This window comes from Halichoeres trimaculatus, unplaced genomic scaffold (genome assembly GCF_033239565.1).
Source record: "Halichoeres trimaculatus isolate MK-OKI-2021-1 unplaced genomic scaffold, fHalTri1.1 fHalTri1_scaffold_10, whole genome shotgun sequence".
Taxonomy (NCBI): Eukaryota; Metazoa; Chordata; class Actinopteri; order Labriformes; family Labridae; genus Halichoeres; species Halichoeres trimaculatus.
Window position 1 is genome coordinate 37,169,472 of NW_027437187.1, and position 16,522 is coordinate 37,185,993.

A 16,522-nucleotide genomic window follows, 5' to 3' on the forward strand; every position below is an offset into this window, starting at 1 on the left:
GTCAGATTTTGTCATGAGTGTGAAAGCTTGATATCCTAAATTTATCCAACTTATTCCAAGCACAAACCAATAAAACATGTTATAAGGTCAAATCTACTTCATCTTCATAGTAAAGACAAAAAAAGGAGATAAAATTCTACACGTAGTGCCCATCAAGTAAATAATTATCTACACAAGATTTTTTTTTCAATTTGTGCAATTGTACATTTGATGTTTTAGTTTATTATTTAAAAAAACTTATAATAATCAAAATTTCAATGGCTGTAAAAAATAAAAAGAAATAAATAAAAATTTGAAACTCTGAAAAAATTGAAAAGTAAAAAAAAAAAAAATTTCAATTTTCTGAAAACATTAAAATGTAAAAAAATTGAAATATCAAAAACCTGAAAAAAATTAAAATGGAAAAAATATTGAAATTTCAAAAACTGAAAGAATGAAATGTGAACAAAATTGAAATTTCAACACCTGAAAAATAATTTTGAAATGTGTGTGAAATGATAGAAAATATTGACATTTCAAAAAACTACACAAAAAATAAAATGTAAAAAATTTTGAAATTTTAAAAGCCTGAAAAGAATTGAAATGCAAAAAAATTCTGAAAGTTCAAAAAACAGAATAAAATAAAATTGAAATTAAAAAAAAAATGAAATTAAAAAAACTTGAATCAAATTGAAATGTTAAAATGTATTTTCAAAATCACGAAAAAAATGAAATGCAAAAAATATTGAAATTTCAAAAACCTGAACAAATGAGATGTGAACAAAATTAAAATTTCAACACCTGAAAAAATAATTTGTTAAAAAAAATGAAATTTCATAACCAGAAAAAAAACAAAATGGAAAAAACAAAATGGAAGAAAAAAATCTAATTTTAAAAAACCTGAAAAAATATGGAAATGTGAACAATATTGAAATTTCAACAACCTGAAAATGATTCAAATGTACAAAAATTGAAATTTTTCTGAAATGTCAAAAATTTGCAAAGTTTCAAAAAAAATTGTACTTTCAAAAAAATGTTTGCAAAGGCTTCCCAAAATACTGAAATTTCTAACATTTGCAAATAATTTTCTCATTTATTAAATGAATCCATCCACACAGAATTAAAATCTGTATTTTCTTCCAGATTAGTCTTTTTGTAGATGTAGTTATCCTCCCAGGGCTGTAAAACTTGAGGTTAGCCACAGGTGCATGGAAAGTTGGTGGGCTGTTGATGTTGTAGGAGGTGAAGTGAAGTATTTTCTTAGATGAACCTCTGCATATGTTGTAGAAATCCCTGAATCTGTCTGAAAACAAAAAAGGTTTCTATGTCGATAAGACATAATCGAGTTTATAAGTGAGTAAATATGAAATTGGTCCCTGGATCTGGATATCTCTGGACGTAAATAAATAAAAACTAAAAATCTCATGTAAAATCGATATATTAATTGAAGTAGGCCATCTAGTGTCTCAAAGTGGTTATAGCAGTTGTTTGAGTTGTTTGGAACCTTAGCATAACTGTTAAATGTTTCTGAGATGAAAGTTGAAATTCTGTTTTGAAACCAAAGTTGTTTTGATGTATGCCAAGCGCTAGCATTCAATACAATTTTCCATATATGTTAGCATCGAGCTAGTGCTACGTTTTCTATATCTATTTAGATATGTTGTTGGTCCAATAGGAGATATATGACATGTTGAATCTGTTGAACAGGAACCTCTGAATCCTGAATCAGATTTTGAATCAGGTTTTTATTTGGAAAAATGATATTACGTAATATTTTTGACTGCTAACTTTATTTTTCTTAAAGCATGGACAGTTTACGTGATAAAAAACATCTTCTGTGATTAATATTTTGCATTTCCTGCTGAGCAGAAACAAAAGCTCTGACCATGAGCTCCATGTTGACGTATTTATGACATTGATTATCAGCTGCTTTCATTCACCCTCCTTTTGTTGCTACGCTCAGCCGTCCTTGGTGCTGCATTCAAGGACGCGCTGCCGTTACCCTCGCTCCACCTGCAGCAGCACAATGCCTTCACCATCTGTCAAACCTCAAACTGGAGGAGACAAACGAATCAAATGCAGACGCTGTGAAGAGCGCAGAGTAAATTTAGCTGTTTAGCAGCTGTCAGCTCCAATCTTTTCCTCCAGACGCCGACAGGGAGAGTTTTCTGAAAACACTGAACCATTAACACGCAACAACGCGCAGCTCGGACCAGAAAAACAGCTGATATGAGCTCACAGGGATGGATTATATATCTGAGGCACATTAATGCCACTGTTGGTTTCTGAAAGGCTGTGAAATGAGCTGAAACCTGAGCCGGGTTTAGGGTTTAATTTGGAGAAATGTCTGCAGGAAGGGAAAGAGATTACAATTTGGAGTTAAATCAGTGAGCGGCCTCTGGCTGTACGAGCTGTAACGTTATTAAATCAGCACATTAAAAGTGACTAAAGTCTGAGAGCGTCATCCAAACACAATCATGATCTTTAACGACATTTCTCAGGGAAGAAAACTGGATTTATGACGCACTTTTCACAGACAAAAGGAGAAAATACAACAAAGATACAAAAACTTCATTTGAGACCAGGAATAAATTAATTTAAAGAATTTTCCGGATATGCCTCCTGCTTGAAATCCTCATTTCTGAGTCATTCTGCTGTTTCAAACAACCCCCAAATGAATAATTTAGGTTTTTACAGGAAACAGAAGAACCATGGAGGAGGAAATACAACTTAAAGCTCCTGTGCAGGAAGTGAAACTAGCATAATGAGGAATATACAGGACAAACATATCAAAGATTTAAGAGGTGAAGTTTGTCCACAGAGGGCGCCAAAGTCAACCCAAATTAAAGATGTCCACAGGAGCTTTAAGAGACTGCCAAACAAAGTCGATGTGAATCTGTCGATACCAGCTATGACACATTTTCAATCCCATACTCCCCCCTTATGATGTCACAGCTGAGACAGTATCGATTTCCTGTTTTTATTTTATGCAACTCATCAGATTTGTAGTTTCCTGATCATTATATGGGATCGTTAATCTCAGTGCTGACAGAGCTGGAGCGATGATGAACAATTCTGCACGTTTCTCTTCTGTTGCTTCAAAACTAAAGTGCGTAGCGTCTTTTACTGAACGCCAGGTGTTGTTGTTACACTCTGTTGACGTTTGTGCACGATATGGTCACTGTTACACCAACGCTGCAGCTCCTACATGTTACTATACACACACACACACACACACACACACACACACACACACACACACACACACACACTGTGCACTGCCCTCCCCTCCCTGCCAGATGATCACAAGTGTGTTCTAGTTTCCTGATTCCTCATGGACGACCTGTTTCTGGTTCTTGTTACTGTTCCCGCCTGCCATCTTTGGACCTCTGCTTGACTCATTGGTCTAACAATGAACTAAACCGTTTCCTGCTTTGGGACCTCTTTGACTTCTGCATCTGGAGTTGTCCTGTTTGAGTCCTGGACAAATTAAAGCTAAGATTAGCCCGCTAACAGCTACACTTTGGCTTTTACTCATATTTAAAAACCTGTTTTCAAACTTTTAGTGTCCTCCTGTAAACACAATCTTCATGCTGCTTTTCATTCCCTTTTTTTTGACCAATCAGAAGCAAGTCTGACCTGATTGGTCCACTGGAGCAGATACCCCCAAACCCCCTCCCCACCCACTCCCCTCCCCAAAGTGTAAGAGCCATCACTGCTCTGTTTTTGTCTGTAAACAGCCACATAGCTCCATGCTCAAGCTTCCCATCTCAGAAGAAGACAGACTAAGTGTCTAGAGTTCATTTATCAGGAAATGTTCCAGCTACACTCAGTAAAACTGAGCATGTGTGTGCTAGTCACTTCACGGCCGACTGCTTTTCCAACTTTGGACAGTCCAACAGAGGGCTAGCCAATAGACTGGTCCTGAATCCAGGCGCATTACCAACCATCCTCCAACAAACCTGGGACCCTGGAAATGTGAGTATTTTAAATGCTGTGTGCTGTGGAGCAGATGGAAGAGCTTTTCCTCAGTGTCCCCCCTGTCTCTGTGTTAGCTTCAGGATGCTAACTTTAGCTGCAGTTAGCCTGTTGTTTTAGCCTGTAATGTTACGGTAAAGGAGCTTCTCTGTTTTCTAAACATTGTGCACTCGGAGCTCGTGGCGCCGCTCTCAGTGACGTGGAAGAGCGGGGCGGTATCAGCGGTGGCTCATTTACATATGAAGGCCACGCCCACTAAATCAGAGCGTTCTGAACAGAGGGGCTATGAGAGCCTGGAAACAATGCTGCTGTGCTTGATTTATTGGCTTTTTGGACCAAAACATGTTACTACCATTTCATGAAGACATCAATGATCCAGATTAAACTGCAGCAAAGGAGCAGAATATGGGACATTTATAACAAGCCCTCTCCCTCTGATTGGCCCTCTGGAGCCATACCTTGGTGATTGAGGCTCACACCTTTGATGTGTCATGAACCAGTTAGGAGTCCTAAAGTGATGACCTCTTCATTTCAGCAATCGAATTTTGAGATAATTTTTTAGAACAGTGTTTTGTTCAGTTTACAGACAGATTCAGGGATTTCTACAACATATGAACATGTACACTCTTAGAAGAGTTTTAGTTTTTCCTCATAGGAAAACTCTTTTTGGTTCCTGTCATAAAGATTCTACCTGAAAAGCTTTCAGAGGATTTTACCTAGTACCCAGCATAAAGGATTAAACCCAAAACCATTTGTGGTCCATCCATCTCTGTAACCATGAGTGAGGAGGGAATACTGTAGATCTGAGTCCCTGCCGTCCTTTGAGATGCTGCGCTGGGGGCACAGACTGTCTGTGCTTCAATGCATGGACCAAAAAAACAAATATCAACCCATACCTCAATCTTTTTTTTTACTTAGCTTCAAAACTGGCCAACACAGCATCTAACACCTCATTTATTAATAAAACACGGCGTCAAAACCAAAAGGTGCCACGTGGGGCGCAGACGGCCAGCATCATTTCAAAGTACATCAGGGTCTCATATCCACGGCGTTCCCTCCTCGCTCACAGTTTTAAAACGGCATCACAATCTCAGCAACAACAACAGTTGCCTCTGTTTAACATTTCAGTTATAGCTTTTTATCTTTCTGAGTGGTTTGAACATTTAAGGTACATTGAGTTGCTAAGGTTATTCCAGATTATTCTACACTAAAACTATGAATAAAACATGGCTAAACATTTGAGTATTTGAGGGTGAGGATCTTCACCTGTTTTCAACAGCTCTTGAATAACCCCTTCTTCTAAAAAAAAGGTTCTTGGTATCAAAAAGGTTCTTGCAGGAACCCTGAGTCTTACAAAGAACCCTTAAAGAACTCTTCTTTAAAAAAGGTTTTTAGAAGCAAATGGTTCTGGGTAGAACTTCTGCCCTTTAAGAAGAACCTTTTTGAACCCGTATTCCTGAGAGCGTAGAGGTTTGAGAATCTGCACACGCTCAGTCTGAACAGCTGAGCTATCATAAGGCTAGCATTAAAGCTGTGACAGTCTGAGAGTCCAGTCATATTAATGAAAGCTCAGGTTCCTTCACAGATGCTCTGCTACCAAGGAATAACAGACCTGTTGTCATAACGACCAGGATCACATGTTAACGACTGTGTCAAACTGTTTTTTTAAATCTGTCCGGCCTGATTCATGGAGAGAAACACTGATAGTGAAACTTAGTGTGGCGCTGAGTGAGCGTGCAGACTCCTCTTCTTCTTCCAGCAGGGGGAAGCGCAGCCTGAGCTAACGTGATGATTATATTAACGGCCTACAGCGCCTGTCAATGTTCAGGCCACTCAAACAGAAACAGGCCGCCGCGCCCGGCAGAGTGGTCGATGCCTCCGTATCCTCCTCACGCCTGATTAAAGACGTTATTTGCTGCGTTTAGTCGGGGGAGCTCGGCTGTTGATTCTAATCTCAACAATCTTCTCTCAGGAGCGACTTCATTAGCGGCCAAAGTTCCCCCGTCAGCTCCTCCGAGCGGCGCACAACCTGGAACCAGGAGGAGCTGTGATGAGGAGTGACAGTCAGCTGACTGCCAACGACGAGGGAACGCAATTACAGCATCCGAGGCCAGCTGTGTGCTTTAGATACTGGTGTGTGCTTTGGAGACCAGCCACGCTAATTCATGAATAGATGAATAAATCAATTAAAAATTGATGAGGCGATGCAACGTCCTGCTCAAAGACATCCACGGGTGACCGCTCTTTTGGCGTTTGGCTGCGTGACCTTCTCCTCCCTCAAATATGAATATGGATTTCCTGCCGGAGGAATGGACGTCGAATGTGTCAGAACAAGTCTTAATTAACTCTCTTAAAAGTTCAAGTTTGCAGCGCGAGCGTTTTAAGGTCGACAGATGACACTTAAGACCAGCACAGACACCGGAGAGGAGGAGACGGAGCCGATTCTCAGCTCGGGCTCTCTGTGATAACGAATGCAAATTATGACTTCCTCCGTCTGTGCTGCATTAAAAAGAAGATCTTCTCCGGTTTGGCTGCTAAACAAAGTTAGCGCAGTGAGGAGCTGCAGCGCTGCGAGGCTCACAGCCACAGAGAGGATGAGTAACAGCAACAGTTACAAACTCACAAGTCACAAAGTCAGATCTCATGTTTTTGGTCTGATTCACTCCGTCGCTGAGGATCCTCTTTTTCAGAGCCGTTAAACATCTTTCTCTGTCTCCTACAGACGGTTTCTCCTCTTCAAAAATCCACTCACTGACACCAGACGACACAGAAAACAGCGTCAAAACCTCCAAACACCAAATCTATCACAAGCCTCTTCAGTCTGACTAGAAAGAAGTTTTAAGATGTCACAGATTACTTTTTCACATCCCTGATTAAATCTGAGTTTTAATCTTCTTTTTCCTGTTTCATCTCTTTAAAATGACTTTTTCAGTTTCTTGTTTTTATCCTGATGAAATTTTGTCTTCTCTTGTTTTATTCGTCTGTGTTTGTGAAGCAAAAAGATGAATGAGGGTTATGGGTGTATATGTCTGTCTAGATCAGGGTTTTCAAATTTTTGGGTTTGTGACCCTCTTGTCAAGTCCGACCTTTTAATGACCCAGAAAAAAATATTAGGAAACCTGTGAAATAAAATTTCAAAAAATAAAAGTTTTTTTTGTAAATCTTGTTGTTTTCTTTTTTTAAGTTTTCTTCATCTTCTGCCTTATTTTTCACGTTTAGTTTGTCTTGTTTCAACCACCTGTCCACTATATCCTTGGCTGCGCTGTTGTTAGCTTGCAAATGTACATGCTAGCTCGATGACACCAACTAGTCCAAGCGGTTTTGCAAATAATACATTTCATGGATATATGTGCTCAATTTGTCAACAGTTCCTCATTGGCTAAAATGCCGTTTCCGTGAAAATGAGCGGCTGAAATGCAACTGTACTTTTGCTTTTCATCCTAAAACTGTCAAATTAAATGCACTGTGTTAACGTGTCCTCTGGAGGGGGCTCCAGCCTGAGTTTGAAAGACATAGTGAAAACTAGCTTAGCCTTCACCAGCTACAACAATACAACCTCTCAGAGTGTGACATAAAGTAAATATTAAGAAGAGCCAGACAGTGAGGTGTTGTTTTAATATGAAGCTTCATTAGGGTCCTTGCACCAAAATATGCTCTGTAGTGCCACCTGGGCACACTAAAACTCTAGTGGGCAGTAGGAATGTTGTACTGAGATCAAACCAACGTCAAAAAGTTCGTCTCACTGAGAAGCACAATTCATATGCTGACACCCTTAACCTATCTCGAACAGGAAGCCAGCAATTTGCCTTTTAAAATAAAATCTGGCTAAATTTTGGGCCAGAAACAAAAGTTATCTCCCACTAGGCCATAAATGGTATCAGCCTGAAATTTGTTCAGATGGCAGAGTGGACCCTGCTTAACAAAAACTTTGTAAGAATTTGTTGTTTCTCAACAGTTTTTGAATGCCAAACCCTCAAAGTCGGTGAACCCCAAAGAAGCCCTTTCAGCTCTCCCTATTAGAATGAATGGGAGAGGAGCATCCAGCTCCACACAAGCTGCGGCAGTTAGGCTTCTACACAAAAAAGTAAAAGAGGTACAGCTTTAAAAATGACATGGATGGATTCCTGACAAAATTTACTATAAAAAAATACCCATTCTTACAGAGATTTGGTGAAAATTGTGGCATCTATGAGGAGACGTTTCCATAAATTCAGTCAGTTTCATTCCAGAGAGGGCAGCAGTTGGTGATGATGTCACAATGACTGAGAGTTCCGTGCAGCTGGTCATGTGACTCACTAAAGGCGGGAAAATGGAATGTGTAACACACACACATTATGAAGGGATGAAACGTTGACAGTGGAAGTGAAAGCGGCATAAAGGGACGGGGGGCAGTGCGAGGACCTGACTAACGCCGCTTCCACCTTAAATTTAACCCGTGTATTCACCATCACTGAAGTTTGACTTTATTCTCAGGAGTTTGACTTTAACAGAGCACTCTCACTCTGTGCTGTTGGTTAAATAAAGCATCTGAGTTCCTCTCCCGCTCCTGAAAATAGAATTAATTCCTGATGCAATGAATGATTAATACGGGACCTTGAGGTGTGCAATGAGAGCGATGATTGTGCGAGCTAAGTCAATACTCTCCCTCATCTCCTCCATACATCATGAGATTTCCAATCACAGAGGGAACGCAGTGGATCATATCAGCAGGGCTGAGGTTTTACCTTCATCTCCGCCGGCCGGCCGGCAGCTCTTTACATCAGCTCCACCGCTCGGCTTCAACTTCATCCATTAACTTGTCAGAAACTTTGAATTGGAATTGATTCCTCAGGCCGTAATTATTCATCTGTCTCCATTATTTATTGTTGTGAGGAAGGAGCTCGTGCTTTTGTGTTTGGTTTGATTTTCAGGTGCAGGGTTAGGATTCAGACGGAGGTGAAAATATCGAATTCAGATCCGTCTGGAGGGAAAGTTGGTGAAAAGTGGGGCTGGGGCTTCTGCAAGTAAACTCATCTAAACTCCTGCTGCAAAGAAAGGCTGAATAAAACAAACCATGGCTTCACAAGAGGAACAGCTCAGCCAGCAAATCAAGTCTGACATGTTGAAAACTTCACTTAAACAAAGTCGTCAGCATTCGTCTGAACGGAAACGGTGGAAATGGGATAAAATGTTTTTACGTGTTTGTGAATTATCTTTAAATGAATGAAGAATAATCCCATAAAACTTTCCTTTTTTTTTTTATAAAGTTAGAAAAAAAGATTTTTAAATTGAAATTACTGAGGGTCCTGTTCACAGAGGCAGACATAACGAACAGCCATGTTTGTCTACGGCAGATTTTGGGGACAAAAAGAGCGAAACACAGTTTTCCATACGAGCCTGGACTCCGTTGGAAGAAGAAGAAGAAGAAGAAGAAGAGAAAGTATATTTTTGTTGTTTTGCAGGGAAAAAGTTGATTTTGAGAGACCAAGGGTCTTCAACCTGTGGCTCTGGGGCCTCATGTGGCCCTTTGACTCCTCTGCAGTGGCTCCTTGTAGCTTATTGAAATAAAGAATTTTTATTATTCTTACAGAGGGGATTGATGATTAAAAATAATAATCATATACATCATCTCTTTGAATCGAGCTTTGAATTTTTTAAAATTTTTTGCAAAATTTCAGATTTCAATTTTTTGCTGCTATTGAAATAAAAAAACAAAACATTTTCTTAAGATTTTTTAAATTATGTAAATTTTTGTATTTTATTTTTGATTTTCTGCAAATTATTCAAATTCTGTTTTTATTTATTTTTCTATTCGTACATTTTTTAACTGAGCAAGTTTCTTTAAATTATTTTTTTTTTTTTACTTTTGGAAAATGTATGAAATTGAGGTTAATTTTTGAAAGTTCCAACATTTTTGGAAGTTTTGCACATTGTCTGCATATTTTTAAATTTCTTTAAAAAAAATGCAGATTTTTGACGTTTAAAAATGTTTGACAAATTTTGCAACTTATTGAAATAATAAATAAATTTTGCAAATTTATATGCAAATGTATGGTATTACGAGTTTTTTATTTGCAAATTCATCAAAATTAGAAAACTAAGGCATCACATGTATAATTTTAGAAACACAAAAAAATCTATTTTGGATAATTATTCTCTGGATTTCTACAATGTATCGAATTTTATACACTTATTTGTCTCTATTGTGCACATTAAGTTGATTTTGTGCCTGAATGACTTTAAGGCCATGTCCACACGTAGCCCTGTATTTGGGAATCTGGATAATGTTTTCTGAAAACCTCGGCCAAAGTAAAGATTTTGGAAAACTCTGGTTTCATGGTTCCGTGTAGACGCTGAACGACGGGGTCTCATTCTGATTGGCTGGCATGAGTTTTACATCTGGAAAATACTGCTCATTATGGGTTTGGCGTGCTTCCAGCCACACTCACGGGCAGATTTACCCGCTGCGTGTGGATTTTTAAAAACAAACAGGGAGGGATACTAGTTTCTGAAAATATATAGCTACGTGTGGACATGGCCTAATCCAGGTGAGCTGAGGAAAAATGGCTCCTATGAAAGTAAAGGTTGCAGATCCTATGAGGACAAACTAAAGTGCTTGAAGATGTTTCTAGTCAGCACTTTTACAGGGGAATGGAACCAGGGAAAGTAGTGAAAATATCTAAAAATGCAGCGTACACTCAAGCTGACAGGGTTTCGTTATATTTTAAACTATTTTTGGAAGCTTAAGTGAGTTTTTCCCTAGAGGAGCACAGCTTCACTTCAGAGGAGGAACTCCAGCTCACCTCTCCTCACAGGGCCTGGATGACTGTTATCTAACGCAGGTTAAATACTTCTGAAAACACAGAACTAGCCCTTTAAAACAAAAGTTAAAGCGTATTTCTGGTGGTAATTTACAAAGTCTGGTCCACAGCAGACGGAGCGTTCAGCTGATTTCCAACAAATGAAGTTTAAACGAAGTGACAGCGATGTGACAAGCTGAGTTTCTACGGCGACGTGTATCTGAGGTTTATTTCCTGGAGGAGACTCTGCCTCTGTGTGTGTGTGTGTGTGTGTGTGTGTGTGTGTGACAGGTGACTGACAGCGAGTATAACACAGAGCTGATTATGAAAACACACACTGCAGAGAAAGGATGAAAACACAGAGTAAACTGAAACAGCACATGATGGATTATGTCACTCAGGGGAGGTGTGAGTGGCGGCAAACGGCTGCTCGTGAGCGTCGCATAATGAGCTTTAATATCTGGTGATAAGAAAGCAAAACAGCGGAGGAAGCTGAAAGCTAAACAAAGACAAGCTGTCATGGAGGTAGGAAGCAGAGAGGAAGAGGATAAACTCGCTGAATGGATAAATGAAGGAGCCAGAATGTGAATGAGCTCCTTTCTCGAGCTACGAGAGGTGCTTTGGCATCCCAAACCACGCAGGGTTATTAGAAAAGCTGGCACCCTCGCTGCGCGCGTCCTCTTTCCAACAGAGCTGAGCAGGCTGCGCCGACAGCCAAAGCTCTCCACGGCTGCTACCATAAACACAACCCGAAGGCACACAGTGGGAGAAATGTTTGGCCTGCTCCACGCCACCAAAGCCGCACTTGGCCGGAGAAATCTGCGGCCTCCTGACAGACCTTCACCTCATTATGTAAATCCAAACATTTGTCCGGAGCCGCCGTGCAGGATCGCCTTTTACTGGTGATCCCAACAAAGTCTGCATCATGCAAACCAGTCAGAGGAAGGAAGAGGAAGGAGTGGATGAAACAACATCTACCTGAACATCACTGAAGGGCAAAGTTACCGCTGCAGAAGAAACAAGCAGCAGATTCAGAAACTAACGAAACAACAAACTGATGGAAAGCATTGTACATTCTTTATTTGCATGTGTCCAATCCAGGTGTAGTGGAAACACCAGCAGTAAGACCGACAAAACCCCAAGAGGACTATCAAACCGGGTCATTTTTGGCCCCCCATCTGTTGAACAGAGTCTGCAAGATTTATCTTGGAGCATTTTTACCATTTTTGTAGGACAGGACATAAAGAAAGGCCTGAAAGGTGGCGATCAGAGAGCCAAGGCCAGGAGTTGAACCAGCGCCTTGCAACAGGGACTTCAGCCCCAGCAGGTGTATGACGTATGATGATCTGCCCCAGCAGAGGGAAATACACATTTTCTTTTTCATTCGCATGTATATTTAGGGTCCTCGCCCCAAGGGACCTGACACTTCTGGTTTTGCTTTGTTTCTTCTTATTCCGTCTGCTCTTTAAACTTTAAACTTTAATATGAATTGGCACTCACGTCAGATTTAGCAAAAACTTCAATACAATACAAAAATTGACCCCTAACATTCCAAAATGTGCTCTCTAGCGCCACCTAGGCACACTGAAACACATTAAAACAGCTCTTATGGACAGTAGGAATGTCTTTCAGAGATCAAACCAACGTCACAATGTTTGTCTCGTTGAGCCGCAGAAATCATACATCGACACCCCTGACATATCTCAAAACAGGAAGTTTCCAATTTGCCTTTCAAAATAACACAAGACCACATTTTTGGACCTTTTTCAAAAATGACCTCCTCCTAGGTCATAAATGGTATTGGCTTTAAATTTGCTCAAATAACAGAGTGGACTCTGCTTTACAAAATGTATGTAGGAATTTATTGTTTCTCAAACGGTTTTTAAATGACGAGCCCTCATAGTTCGTGAACCCCAACAAAGCCCATTCAGCTCTCCCTATTACAATGAATGGGACAGGAGGATCCATCTCCACACAAGATGCAGCAGTTAGGCCTCTACACAAAAAAAGTAAAAGTGGTAAAGCTTTAAAAATAACATGGATGGATTCCTGACTAAATTTACTACAAAAATTTCAGATTTTAATCCAGATTTGGTCAAAATTGTGGCATCTATGAGGAGACGTTCCAAAACTTTAGTCAGTTTCACTCCTGAGAGGGCAGCAGTTGGTGATGATGTCACAATGACTGACAGTTCCGTGCAGCTGGTCATGTGACTCACTTTAGGCGGGAAAATGGAATGTGTAGCATACACACATTATAAAGGAATGAAATCTTCACAGTGGAGGTTAAACCACTGTGAGGCGTCCTCATCTTTGGTACTTTATCTACTATATAAACTATAAAGTGTATAAAACTCTATGCTTTTAAATATCTAGTGAATAATTATTTGAACGAGTAGCTGTTTTGTGTTTATAAAATTGTACATGTGATGTCTAAGTTTATTATTTTCAAAACATTTCCAAAAAATATTCTTTTAAGAATTGAAATGTCAAAAATTTGCATTTTTTAAAAAATGTAATAAAAATTTTTGCAGAAATTCTCACATTTCAATTATTATGCAAAAGTTAAAATAAATTGAGATTTCAAATATATATACATATATATATATATATATATATATATATATATATATATATATATATATATATATATATACATATATATATATATATATATATATATATATATATATATATATATATATATATACATATATATATATGTATATAAATAAATATATATATATATATATAAATAAATAAATATTTATATATATTTATATATATATATATATATATATATATATATATATATATATATATATATATATATATATATATATGTATATATATATATATATATATATATATATATTTATTTATTTATTTATTTAAATGTAATAAATTTGCAAAATTTTTAAATTTTTGAAAAACTCCTTGCCTTTGATAACATATATCGATGATGTCGCCCAGCTCATTTTCATCTTTGCTCATGTCTTGCCACATATCAAGCATAAATATTAATCTGACACGTTGTCAGTTAAATGAATCCATTCACACAGAATTAAAATCAGTATTTTCTTCCAGATTAGTCTTTTTGTAGATGTAGTTATCTTCCCAGGGCTGTAAAACTTGAGGTTAGCCACAGGTGCATGGAAAGTTGGTGGGCTGTTGATGTTGTAGGAGGTGAAGTAGAGCGGTGGCAGGCTTTATTGACAGATGGGATGAAGATTTAGTTCAACTAAATGTTGAAATGAAGAGACGTAGCTTCCATTGAAAAAAGTTTGAGTTAGCATGGGATCAACTGTCTGAGAAGGGAGATTTTTTCATTGGACCTGGCTTGGAAAGAGACGTGTTTTGATATCGTGTGTGCTCAGAGACACCTTCAGAGGCTTTGGGTGATTTCTAAAGGATCCAAACTGATGTTAATCAAACAGCATCAAAGGTCCCTCTCTCCCTGAAGGTTTGTAGTCAGGTATGATGTTTACTGACTGTTAGAGTCTATTAAACGTGTTTTAATTCATGATGATTCCTTTGGTTCCTCGGCAGCGGGCGGCGCTGTGCTCGAGGAGCCGCTCACGTCTCAATGCCGCCTTTCATCCCGTTCCACCGGGTTAAAACGTGAGTCGCAGTTCACTGAATATTCAGTCACACTGGGAGCTCCTGCAACCCTTCAAATGATCCGTTATGAAATATTCAGAGCTCATCCGCGCGGGGACCGGGCAGAGACACAGCAGGGGGCTCGGACGGCTGATTGGACCAGCCAGTTTTCATGTAGCCGCTTGTAACGCTGCCTGCACCTTTTACATTGACGAGGCTGACATTAATGGATACCCTTCATGCCTCTGGAGCGTGTAATTATGGAGCAGGCAGTTTGAAAATCCGCTAATTGGCAGTTAGAAGAGGAGAGCATTGTTGCCGGCTGAACTGTTATCCATTACCTGAGATAAAAATAACTGGGGGCTGAAATTTCAGAGCAGTATGTATCATCAAAGTTAGCCACTGCACGGCTGAAAATTGGTTTTATGACTCCTTTCTAGGCAAACGCTGAAGATTCAATATTTTATAAAGATGTACACTCAATAACAGCTTCGCCAGATGGTAAGAAAATCTCAGATGCTCAACATCCCTGAGCTGCGTCACGGAGAAGAAAAAGCTGTGAAGTGTCTCCGGTGATTTATCAGGAGCCTCACAGACAGAGCTGAAAGTGTGCCAGTTTGAAGCTCTGTTACAGGCACCGACGCAGAACGAGGAGCTCACACAGACTGGAGACAATTCTGACGTCTGTAAGAGGCCTGAAGGAAGTCTGGGACTCTGATATGAAGTCCAGCTCTTTGCAGAAAGCTCCACGTTCAGCACATAACTCCTCAGATCAGAGAGGGTGTTTTTTTCCAAGTTTTTTTTTTTTTTTTGGAATTGTTGCAATTTTTTCCAACTCAAAGATATATTCAATCATTTGGCATCCTTTAATATTTGTTATTTATTTATTTATTTATTTATTTTTTTTTTTTTTTTTTTTTTTGGGGGGGGGGGGGGGGGGGGCATTTTTCAAATAACATTTTTTTAATTTTTGCAAATTTCTAAAAAATTAAAAACTAAGACATCACATGAATGAAAAAAAAAAATGAAAAAAAAGTTTGCTTAGATAATTATTGAGATTATTACTTTAACTAGATTTTGCGATTTTTTGCAAATTATTGAAATTCACTATTTTCTATTTTGGAAATTTTGGAAATTTTAACAATTTTGTAAAAAATTAGCACTTTTTTAAAATTATTTTTTTCTCGCAACTTTATGAGATTTTAAGAAAACTTTGAAATATTAAAATATTTTTATCTTGAAATTTTTTGCAGTTTTTTTTGCAATTTTAAATTCCATTTTTATAAAAAAAATAATCACATTTTTGAAGTTGTTAAGTTTTTTTTTAAGTTTTGCAACTTATTAAAATGTCATAAATTTTTGCTAATATACATATATATGTATATATATATATATATATGAATACTTTACTTTTTTGAATAATTTATTTAAAATCATAAACAAAGTAGGGATGTCCCAATCCTCATCTCTTGTATCTGGCTGGTTTTGGCAATTTTTTTTTAAGTATCAGTTATCAGGAAATCCAGCCGATCCTCTCAACCGATCATTCACGTTAGCCGTCATAAAGCTAAAATTGTAAAACAGAGCGCTATAGTGCGCCCAGCCTCATAAAGTTGAGAGAATGATAAAATAAGGTACAGTGACGTAGAACAGCAGCTAGACTTAGCTTCATTACCGAACACGTGCACAACCAGATACAGCAATAACATCTGCTTTACAGCACCCTACGGTAACTCTACAGGGACATATGACTCAAAGAGCGAAAACAATCAAAAAAGTAGCCTGTTAGCTTAACACCAACAACTCTATGGCTTCAGTGTCAGCAGTGTGGAAAGACATCAAAATAGAAAGTGAAGACAGACCAACAGACACATCTATGCTCTGTGATATTTTCAAGAGGCCTCAAGTTCAACCAAAGCACCCCAAACAACAGGAAACGGTCGTTCACTTACTGAGGAGAGGCTGCTCCGCTGTGGCTTTAAAGACTGGATAAATATCCACAGAGAGGAGGACAGCGGCCAAAAAGCTCTGAGAAGAAGGTGGGACGCAGGTTTATGCCATCTCAGTTATCCACGGTAAGTCCTTCCGTTCAGACACTTGGTTTAACAGCCTGCTTCACTGAGGTTGTACATGTGAAGATGGTGAGATCAGTTTGACAACAGAAGTTTGTCTGGTGTTCCGGCTGA

The 16,522-nt window shown here is 38.6% G+C and overlaps 1 protein-coding gene across 1 annotated transcript in view; it reads right to left on the reverse strand.

Moving 5' to 3' along the window:
• LOC141796576 (alpha-1,3-mannosyl-glycoprotein 4-beta-N-acetylglucosaminyltransferase C-like) overlaps nucleotides 1-16,522 on the reverse strand; it is a 78,579-nt gene extending 62,057 nt beyond the window's left edge. The window contains exon 1 of the mRNA XM_074677781.1: nucleotides 16,289-16,522. The gene's annotated coding sequence lies outside the window, so the exon portion shown is untranslated. The remainder of the gene's footprint in view (nucleotides 1-16,288) is intronic.